Consider the following 8,577-nt stretch of genomic DNA (forward strand, 5'->3'; position numbering starts at 1 on the left):
CTTCTAGGCTGAGTCAGGTAACTTTCCAGTCCAAAGACCCAAGTGGTCATTGTTCAATGGCAATTCTGGCATCCCTTGTAGAGGGCATTGCTCATAATATGTAAATTTTTAGAAACAAAGAAGACCTCCAGCAGTTTTCTTTCTTGTCTCACTATTTAGAGCTGCCACATGCATATCCCTAAAATAATCACTGGATAGGGGATAGGCTTACCATAATTGGTTTAGACTAATCTAGATGCGCATCTAGGGATTGGGGGTGAATACCACTTTTCTCTCATTACACCATTGAACTATTTTTAGTATTCTTTAAGTATTCTTTAAATTAAAGCCCTTTCTGGTTTAATCATACCTAATTCCTATTGATCTTATCTGTGTTCTTCAGTTTTAACAGTACTTTTTAAATGATAAGCTTTTGAATTTATCAAATCTAATATTTTTCTATGTTCTTTTGCAAGGGATCTTTGGTATTCTAACATTTTCCTAATATAAGTAATTGGTTGATTTTCTAGTTTTTGAGTGGAATATTTATTTCATTTTTAGTCTCACATAATGCACTTATTTTCTCTCATAGTTTGATACCATGGATGCATTTCAAGGACAAAAATATTGGTTCAGTTTGTTTTCTCATTTATCATTTTTTGTCTTTTGTCAATGATTGGATAGTGTGTGGAAATGATATTTTTTTATCTTTAGTATGCAAACTTCAGCCTAGGAAAGAATGATATTCTTTAATTCTTCTTTGATCTTTATTATTTTTCCTATATTACATATGAAAAATTATATGTTCAGTAAGACTAAGGTCCATACACAACAACAAAAGAATAGTCATCAGTGAAAAAGAGTACAAAATATCTGTCTATTTTAAAGATTATACTATGTCAAATATGGTGATTTTTTTTCCTCATGTGAAAATTATCGGGGAAGGGAGGGTATTTCCTTGTTAGGTATAGAGTGGTTTTAAATAAAAATTAATTTAAAAATGAAGATATATGCTTTCAGAATAGATCAAGGGTATACTTCACAATCTTCCTAAAATTAAGTTTTGATTTGCAAAAGGTCACTGAACTGTAAATATGACAATGGTTCTCCAGACAGTGAATTCTAAAGTTTCAAATAAATTTGGGGAATATTGTATTGAATTAAGCTGTGTGCTTTATCCTCTTCAAGATATCCTCCTTCCAGAGGTGTTCAATAAAGAATTTATGAAAATTTTATACAATTGCATTTGATATAGCATAAGCTCTCACATTTAACTTCCAGTGTGTATCTTTTTGTAATCCCAATATCTCCTCAGTTCAGTGGATACTGAAATTAGAATGACTAAATCATCCTAAATCAAATAGAACTCCTGTGATGTTTTATATTCATCCTGAACAATGAAAAAAATAATGATAATAGAATTTATAGCTTAGCTTCATCAGCTTGATTGACTAAGAAGAAAACACAGGGGAATAGACACTAATAAATTCACACCTCTGCTCCTCCTTATAGATTCTTGTGCCAGTTTGAATCTGTTGTGTATCCTGAAAAGCCATGTTCTTTAATTCTCATTCATGTTGCTGGGTGGGAGTTTTTTGACTGCTTCCATGGAGATGTGACCCATCCAGTGTGGGTGGTAACTTCTTATTAGATGGTTCCCACTGAGATGTGTTGCTCCCTATTCAAGGTGAGGTTGGTAACTGGAACTCTTTAAGAGGGGGCCATTTTGGAGGAAGCTTTAGAGCCAACAGAGCCAACAGAGCTCTCAGAGCCAATGACCTTTGGAGATGCATAAAAAAAACTCAACCAGGGAAGCCTGGAGAGAAATGTAGCAGATATCACTATGTGCCTTTCCATCTGAGAGAGAAAACCCAAACAGTCTTCTTGAACCAAGGTAAGTTTCTCTGGATGTCTTAGCTTGAACACTTTTATAGCCTTGTCTTAATTTGGACATATTCATAGGCTAAGAACTATAAATTCACTATTTACTAAATTTCCCTTTCTATAAACCATCCCATTTCTGGTATATTGCATTCCAGTATCTTACAAACTAATACAGATTTTGGTTCTGGAGTAGTGGGATGCTACTACAGTCTTCTTGAACCAAGGTATCTTTCTCTGGATGCCTTTGTTTGAACACTTTTATAGCCTTGCCTTAATTTGGACATATTCATAGGCTAAGAACTATAAATTCACTATTTACTAAATTTCCCTTTCTATAAACCATCCCATTTCTTGTATATTGTATTCCAGCATCTTACAAACTAATACGGTTTTGATTCTGGAGTAGTGGGGTGCTACTGTGGATTGAAAATATCAAACATGTTGGAATCACTTTTTAAATAGTTAAGGAGAAGGTTTTGGAAGAATCCTGAAAAGCTCAATAGAGAAGGCCTACAGTGCTTTGAAGAGACTGTTGGTAAAAATGTAGACTCTAAATATACCTGTGACAAGGCTTTAGAGAGTAATGAGAAATGTGTCATTGCGAACTGTTTTAATTTGGCCAAATTGAGTACTGCTGTTAGATGGAAAGTAGAATTTTAAGGCAACAAGCCAGGATACTTAGCTGAGGAAATCCTAAGCTAAATGTGAAAAAGGCTGGATTCTCCTTGCAGCTAATAGTAAAATGCAACAGAAAGAGATAAACTGAATATTGAACTGTTGGGTACAAATGCACCAGAAATTAATGGTCTGGAAAATTGTGGGCTTCCAGAAAGGGAGATCCCAGAGAATAGTGCCCCACATAAGGATTTAACCAAGCATGGAACCAGTCAACTCTTTCAGAAAAAGCCAGGATTTGAGATGGAGTTATCAAGGATGAATTTGTGGAAAGTCCTTTTGTCTAATGGGCATGATCCCAGCACACTGCATAGAAACAAAGAAGAGTGCTGTGGGACCTGAATGAATGGAACTACTACCAGTATGGACTAAATGGTACAGAAAAGGGACACAATGAAGGAAAAATCCCTTAAGATGCAGGACCACAAAGTTAAGGTCTGAAGTCAGGAAACCTGGGGAGGAGAGCAGACTCACTCATGCACTTGGAGAGGGTGAGTTTGACCCAAAGTCAGAAGGTGGGCCTTCCACCTAGTTGTTCAGGAAGATTTGTGCACTAGTCCTTGGATAGGGTGGAGCACATTCCTTGGTGATTAGAAAGAGCCTGGCTGTGTGAGCCCTGGAGATGACAGAGAGTCAGGTGCTGACCTGATGTTTTGAGAGGGTGCAGCCAAGTAAAAGGTGATCTATCCAGTGTTCTCCAATGCTGCACTTGGAGAGAGCTGGGCCACTGAATATGCCTTTGGAAAGGTGGAACTGCTGCTTTCTGGAGCTCCAAGAATAAATAACTATCAGACTTTGAAAGTTAATGTATTTTGCTCTGCAGGTGTTTTGGGGGTCCAGTGTCCCCTGTGTTCCTTCAAATTTCACCCTATGGAAAATAATACATATTCTATGGCTGCCCCTTCTTTGTATATTGACAGCATACAATTTGTTCTGAGATTTCAAGTCCAGACCCAGAAGAGAGTTTTGCCTTAGGAGATACCATGCCTGTAACTGACTTTGATGAGATTTTGTGTTCTTTTGATTGTGTATTGTTCTTGTAGTTTTACTAAAATATTTTAAGATTCTTGATATTGTGATGGAATGAATGTACTTTGCATTTAGAAAGAACATGTCTTTTTGGAGTCTATAGGATAGAATGTATTGTTTTGAATCTTTGTGTACCCCAGACAAACCAAATTCCTTGATCCTCACTCAGTTGCTAGGTGGGATCTTCTTATTGTTTCTATGGAGATGTAACCAAACCCATTGTGGATGGTAACTTTTGATTAGATGGTTCCCATAGAGATGTGTCTCTACTCATTCAAGGTGGGGTTGCTTACTAGAGCCCTTTAAGAGAAAACCATTTTGGAGAAAGCTTTAGAGCCAACAGAGCCTACGAAGTCAGAGACCTTTGGAAATGCATAAAGAAAATGCCCCCAGGAAGCCACTGAACAAGCCTGAAGAGAGAGCTAGCAGATATTGTCATGTGCCTTTACAGCTAAGAGAGAAATCCCACACATCATGAGTCTTCTTGAACCAGAGTTTCTTTCTCTGGGTGTCTTAATTTGTACATTTTCATAGCTTTAGAACTGCAAAGTTGCATCTTAATAAATTCTCATTTTTAAATGTCATTCCATTTCTTGTATGTTGCATTTCAGCACCTTACAAACTGATACAATCTTCTATTTATTCCTATTTTTATGGGAGAAAATAACCTGGCAGTGATGGGAGAGGATACAGCCATTTATGATTGCTGGAAAGGTGTCTGGCCTGTCAGTATTCACAAAACTGCTCCTGTGTGTTAGTGCATTACTGTAAATGTACAGCATGACAAACCATTCTTGGGCAGGATCCTAAACAAGTCTCATATCCCATAAAACTCCCACCAATAGAAAGAAACCAGGTTCAGTAAACCAAGCATCACTTTATTCTTTGGCCAAACAATGGGGAATGTTGAACTCATGCCAGAAAAGCACCTTCTCTCCCAAGGCGAGGTGAGGGGCTTTCTTTTATAAGGAGTAAGGGTATGCATGTGCAGGTAGCTGGTCCCAAGTGAGTAAGGGGATTTCCCAAGAACTCAAGGGGATTTCTGAAGAATTTGTTTTGAGTGTAGAGTCCCTAGTCAGGCTAGCACATGCTTCTACATCCATCTTGCATTCGGGAAATGTATCTAGATCCTTCCCAGAGAAGGATATTACATACCATATTACAATGAGCAAAGATGATGTCAGGTCAGGTTTGTGGGCTTAATGCACATACTCTGGGAAAGGGGCTTCCCCAGCTGTATCAAGGCAGGAACTTGAAGTTAGCCTTAAGATGGGTTCTCATTTTTTCATTGACTGGGGACCTTGTGGTTCACAGCAGTGTGAGGAGGTGATGGCTACAAGAGCTGGAGTTTTAAGCAACTTAGCTTCTTAGTATGTGTTTGTAGTTATATTTTTCTGAAAATAAGTACAATTAAGTAAAGACAAATATTAGATGGAAGTTTTCATGAACAACTTTCTGGGACAGACTTCTGACTCAATTTAAGTCAGGAGTTTATTTACTCAGAGTTTCCATCGATCTTACAGGAAACAAATAATGATGAAAAATATTGTTTCTTGATTAAAGTTTATCTACTCCATTGCAATAATTGATAAATCAATTATCAAATGCCAAATTGGATTCATGTATCAAGTGAACAATGTGACAAACTCATTCCATTCAGCCTAACACAGTACATAGATGGTCAGAAACTCTTATTATCTGTGTTCATGTTGATCTACTTTCTCATGCTGGCAGGAACCTACACACTGTAGTGGCAATTGCAACCAACCCAGCTCTGGGCTGCTGTATGCAATTTTTGTCATTCTTGCCCTTAATATATGGCTCCTTCTCTTCTACCGAAGTGCAAAAAATAATATTTGACGTGCTTGTTGAACACAAAACTGCCTGATTCATATTTTTACAGAGCTTTCCTTTGGGAAGCTGAGACCATCCCTCACAGTTATCACCTCTGGCCATCTCCAGACCCTCGCGCTACTTGATCACAATGGACCAGTGGATATGTGGTCTCCTGGTCATTGTGCACTGGACTGGGGCTTTATTCATGCTCTGATTCAAATCCTCTTTATGCTCTGGTTGCCATTCTGAAACCCTAATGATATTAGCTATTGCATGTGTAATCTCCACCTTCTGCCAAAAATCTGCTGCACTGAAACTCACATCTTTGGACTTTGTTGCTGCCAACAATAAGTTTCTGTTTACAGTCACTTTTTCTATTCTTATCACCTCCTATGTCTTCATCCATTATCCACTCAATACTCACAGCTCTGAAGGATGGTGAAAGGCTCTCTCCACCCACACTTACCTTATTACCATGGTCATCTTTTTCTGTTCCTTGTATTTATGTGTACCTTTGGTTCATGACCACCCAACCATTGGATAAAGCAGTGGGTGTGTTTTATATTATGGGAACACTCTTTTTAAACCATTTAATCTATACCCTCAAAAAAAGATGTGAGTAGCTGGGCCAGGGGAAAGCCAGTGAAGCCAAATAAAACTGCCACACAGAAGACTGAAGGAGAAACTGTCACCATTGTCTGCAATGCAGGTAGTTTTCTCTGCTGCAGCTGCTGCCATGTGGTGAGACTAAGGAGGAAATCACTTCCCTGGGGTGTGATAATGTTAAGAGAGGATGATATTTCATAGAGAGATAGGGATAGCAAAGCATGGGCATTGTTTTGTATCTAGTAACCTTTGTACCATTTGTGGTTTATTTGGCCTTTTGTATGCTCTGCTTTTCTCTGTGGGGGTTTTATATTTTGTCTCTTGGGTGTGAAAACAAACTCAGAGAAGTACCTAGAGTGGTGTGAACACATTTCTTCTTGCAGTATCAACTGGGATTCCTAAGTGCTTTGAAGAAATGAAATGAGAAACTGGGACTATTAGGATTGATAGATGATTTATGAGTGCCAATAAATTGATAAACTTCTTCAGAAATGTATCTAGTTTTTGTTAAGCTATTATGTCTGCTATCAGTATCATACACTGAGTGGTAATAAACCTTCTCTTCTGCAAATGAGGCATAATCTTCAGAATGCACTCACATAGTTTCCTACTAGGAAAATATTCCACCCTGAATGTGAAGATTGCTTTTATTTCCAAACAGTTATCATTTTCTCTAATGAGGTCAAAAGAAATAGACTGGAAAGTTTTTTACTGCATGCATTTTAGTGACTGTGAGTTTCCAAAAGAGCTCAACAGAAAATAACAGAGGAAAATATCAAGTAAAAGGCACAGTAGAAGATCTTGTAGATACCTTCTCTGAAGTTGAAGCTGATATGGCGAAGAAAGTTTGTGCCATCTAATCTGCACTTTTCTCAAAGATAAGGAAGAGTTTGTGCAACATCTTATATTTATTGCAAAGATCATATGATAATTTGTCAGGGAAATCCCTGTACAGAGAATTCTTCTCCCTCCATGAAAAAATCAACTCAGTCATCCTGATTATATTGATCAATATTCTATATAGATGATCTGTGATTCTGTTTGCAACTATGAGGCCTTTATGAATATTATTCAATGGAGTGGAAATATTGAAGATCTAGAATAAGTCAAAAATAAGGCAGCAGAAGAATTACAGTGTCTTAGATCTCTAGATATAGCTAGTCCTGATAACAACACTATCAAAAATCAAATAAATAGCTTATTATTGGTAAAGAAACTATATGGCCCAAGAATAGAGCACTTGGAGTCAGATAAGGAAATAAATATTGTGGAAATTGCAGCCAACTTTGGGAAACTTTTCACAGAACCTCTTGACAGCAATGTTGCTCTACAATTTTTTTGAATTACATTAAGCAAACTGGAGATCAAGAAGATCTCTTATGGGTAACAGTGGAAGGCTGCAGGTTATGCCCAACAGCAGCTAGAGGTTTTCTTAAGTTGTCAGAATGAGGAAAAAATGAAACCAAACAAATCAAAGTATTTCAGAGGCAGCTGCTCTTGGAATTTTGGACAATATTCATGAGAAAAAACATCTCCAGGAATTACTTTTGATGACTTTTTGGTAGCAAAAATAGGCAGATACTTTGAATCATGAATATCCAACCCCTGAAATCTATGATGATATTCAAAGGAAGGTGTATGAGCTGATGCTGTGAGAGGACAGTTGATACCTTCTTTCAGAGTGTGTTTTATGTACACATGCTAGCTGAACTGGATATGCTAAAAGATCCTAGTTTCAGAGGATCAGATAATGGTGACTGAAAATATTTTAATGGGTCTCTTATAGGAAGCATAAATTTATCTTTAGATGACTTTTAAATATATCTTCTTATGACAGTACAAACTCACGTTTACATTTCAAGCACTAGTGTTTGCAATGATCATGGTAAGACGTGTATTATATGCCATTAAAGTGCGCACCAGTGCAATCTGAACTGCGAGGAGATGTGGAAAACCTATCATCATTATAGTGACTTCCATGACTTCCATAAGAGAATCATTGAATAGTTTGAAAATCTTTCACGCATATTGAAGCTTCCTGGTAGAAAGGCTTTTAATAATATGGACAGAGATTTTTTATGAAAGAAAAACAGGATCTAAATGCATGTTTTCAGTTATTATTAACCCCTGAAATGATGGCATTCTAACCAGCTTTGGCTCACTTGAGAACAAAGCCTACAGTAAAGGAAAAGGATATTTTTAAAAATCCAATTCACAACTCTATGGAGAATATTTCAAATGCAGTTAAATATGTGCCTGTTTTCTTGGTAGAGGGAATGACTAAAATGTCAGACAACAAGGGCAAAATGTCAGAAAGATTAGATCAAAATATAAAGCAATCTTTTCAGTGTGCCTCCTTTAATTCCAAAGACTGATTCCAGTTTGGAATATTTTTTATCTCAACTCAGTTTGACAGTAATGTGGATGACAATATTTTACTTAGGGTAATTCTGCTTCTTATTAATTAAGTATTTGACTTAAAAGTGAGAAACCAGTAGTTATGAAGGAATATCAAAAACCTACTTCTATTCCCGGAGCCTACCCATGCCCCCCTTAAAAAAAAAAAAA

At 37.1% G+C, this 8,577-nt stretch overlaps 1 pseudogene; it reads left to right on the plus strand.

The window, feature by feature from the left end:
• The first annotated feature begins 6,230 nt into the window (after positions 1-6,230).
• Positions 6,231-7,770, plus strand: LOC143672947 (sorting nexin-13 pseudogene; annotated as a pseudogene).
• The last annotated feature ends 807 nt before the right edge of the window (positions 7,771-8,577 follow it).

This window comes from Tamandua tetradactyla (assembly GCF_023851605.1).
Source record: "Tamandua tetradactyla isolate mTamTet1 chromosome 22 unlocalized genomic scaffold, mTamTet1.pri SUPER_22_unloc_2, whole genome shotgun sequence".
Taxonomy (NCBI): domain Eukaryota; kingdom Metazoa; phylum Chordata; class Mammalia; order Pilosa; family Myrmecophagidae; genus Tamandua; species Tamandua tetradactyla.